The following is a 2,513-nucleotide window of genomic DNA, read 5'->3' as shown; positions in this document are numbered from 1 at the left end:
AATCCATTTCTGTTATAAAAAAAATGATTCTGGCTAGAAATTTATTGATGTGTTACTACTGTCAAATTTCAAACTATAGGGTTTTGGATAGCCCAACGTTATTAATGGTGCTAAATCTATTTGCACTATAAAAAAATAAAAGCTTTCCACTATAAAAGATACAAAGCCATTCAAACATTAAATTAATTTATTTTTTTTAAATTTCATAACAAATTCCAACCAAATTGTAACCTCATTAAACAACGTCTATATACAATAATCTACTTTGAGTATTCAAAAGCTTACTTTTTCTCATCTTTCCATTTCCCAGTGCCCCTACAGTGTTCCATTATTCTGTTGAGCCCCTGAAGATGTCAATTCTCATTTATTCTTTCTTAACCATGATTGATTTTGAACAGGGACGATTCGAGCCCGAAACTTAGCAATGTGCTAAAAAACGGGCTCTGAGACATCAAAGTGCCCTAGAGGAGGTAACTGTTGCTCTGCCAATTTTGGCCCCAGTTCCGGGACATTGGCTGCCAGCCAGTCTTGGCGCCTTTGACAGAAACAACCTCAACATCACCTGCTCCACCAACATTGGTGATGAGGACCAGATTGAAGTACGAATGACCATTAATGGTGAAACGAATTCCACCCTTTCTTTGACAGGGTACCCTGAATCAAGAAACCGACACCAATTCAAACCCCATATCAAGAAACTCAAAACAACTTTTTAACAGAGCACCGCCTCTAGTTCAAAACCCACATCAAGAAACTCTAAACAATGCTAAAGCTAGCAGATATAGACAAAATCCACAAACCTTCTGTATTGAACAGGGACGATTCCAGCCTGAAACTTAGCAATGTGCTGAAAAAGGGGCTCCGAGAGATCAAAGTGCTCGAGAGGAGGTAACTGTTGCTTTGCCAATTTTTCCCCCACCAGTCTTGGTGCCTTTGACAGAAATAGCCTCAACGTCGCCTGCTCCACCAACGTTGGTGATGAGGACTAGATTGAAGTACGAATGACCATTAATGGTGAAACGAATTCCGCCCTTTCTTTGACAGGGTACCCTGAATCAAGAAACCGACACCAATTCAAACCCCATATCAAGAAACACAAAACAAGCTTTTAACAGAGCACTGCCTCTAGTTCAAAACCCACATCAAGAAACTCTAAACAATGCTAAAGCTAGCATCTATAAATAGAATTCACAAACCTTCCATATTGAACAGGGACGACTCCAGCCCGAAACTTAGCAATGTACTGAAAAACGGGCTCTGAGAGATCAAAGTGCTCCAGAGGAGGATTGCACCGACCACCTCAATTGATGACCCGAAGCCGAAACCAGAAGCGAAGCAAAAACTGTTATGGAGGATTAAATTTGCGTTGGTCAGGCGGTTAGGGAGTTATAACTATCGTAATCAAATGACTCAACATTGCTCAATCGTCTAACATATCATCTAATGGTGCAAAGTAATGACACGTCGGCAGAGAACAAAGTTTATTTAAGAGGGAATGCCTTACGGCGTAATTATACACAACAAGCACGTTAGAATTAATAAAATAGGAATTATTTTTTAAATTAATATTTAAATAATTTGCAACAAGTACAATAGAGTTAGAATTGTATTTAGGATTATGTGATCTATAATGAATTAAGAAAAGTTTTTCAGTAGAAATCATATAAAAGAAATTTTTGGGAGAATCCTTAGAACTGTTTAAATTGGATTTGTTTTAAAAAATATTCAATTAAGAAAAATATATATTAAATAAATCTAGATCTAATTAACTGAAACCAACATTGGAATAAATAATTATTCTCCAAATATAATCTGGATAGACATAATTACTTGTCCATTTATAATCATTTTCCCAACAAACAAATTGTGTAACTTGCATATGGGCACAAGCGTAAATAATAAAATATTTTGTTGAGATATAATGGGGCTAGTTCTCATAGAAATAATGAAATCATTAAAGCACTTGAAACCATGAGCATTCAAAAAGGATCTCTTCATTATCAAGATCAACACAAGCCTAATCAAAATTCTATGGTGTCTAAAGCAAACAACCCAATTTTGTCCTGCTCAAATCGTGTCGGATCTTGCGATGATGGAGATTTATTAGGCCCATAGAATTACAAAAGAAAACCTCTCAAGCATTTGAACACTAAGAAACAAAAACATAGCAAAGGGCCAATCAGGTTTCTATTTTGTTTTTTTCTCTTTGCACGGTGATGGAGAGATGACAATGGTAAATATAAGAAGACATGCCTTGAAGAATACTTGTAAGCATGTGAACTCAGTAAATTAGATGACCTCTGCTGTCGATTGTAGTTCATTTAAGTATGAATAGGAGAAACAAAAATATTTTCAAGAAACACGGGACTCCAGGGTTTTTTTCAAAAAAAAAAAAGGTTGCTTCTAGCCTTCCTCCATTACTTTGAAAATATTCCTAAACCGATGTGTTTGCAAATTTCCAAATACATTTTCCATGAACTATAATTTTGTTTCCATGAACCATGGGCCTTGCA

At 36.1% G+C, this 2,513-nt stretch overlaps 1 pseudogene; it reads right to left on the bottom strand.

Annotated features, from left to right (window-relative positions):
• Positions 1-461: 461 nt before the first annotated feature.
• LOC149165448 (expansin-A10 pseudogene) lies at positions 462-1,085 on the bottom strand (annotated as a pseudogene).
• Between the last annotated feature and the right edge of the window lie 1,428 nt (positions 1,086-2,513).

The sequence above is a fragment of the Pinus tabuliformis genome, chromosome 5_1 (genome assembly GCF_031772625.1).
Source record: "Pinus tabuliformis cultivar Carrire ecotype Pingquan chromosome 5_1, CPIR1, whole genome shotgun sequence".
Taxonomy (NCBI): domain Eukaryota; kingdom Viridiplantae; phylum Streptophyta; class Pinopsida; order Pinales; family Pinaceae; genus Pinus; species Pinus tabuliformis.
The sequence above is the reverse complement of the archived record's forward strand: the minus strand, read 5'-3'. Positions and strand labels throughout refer to the sequence as shown.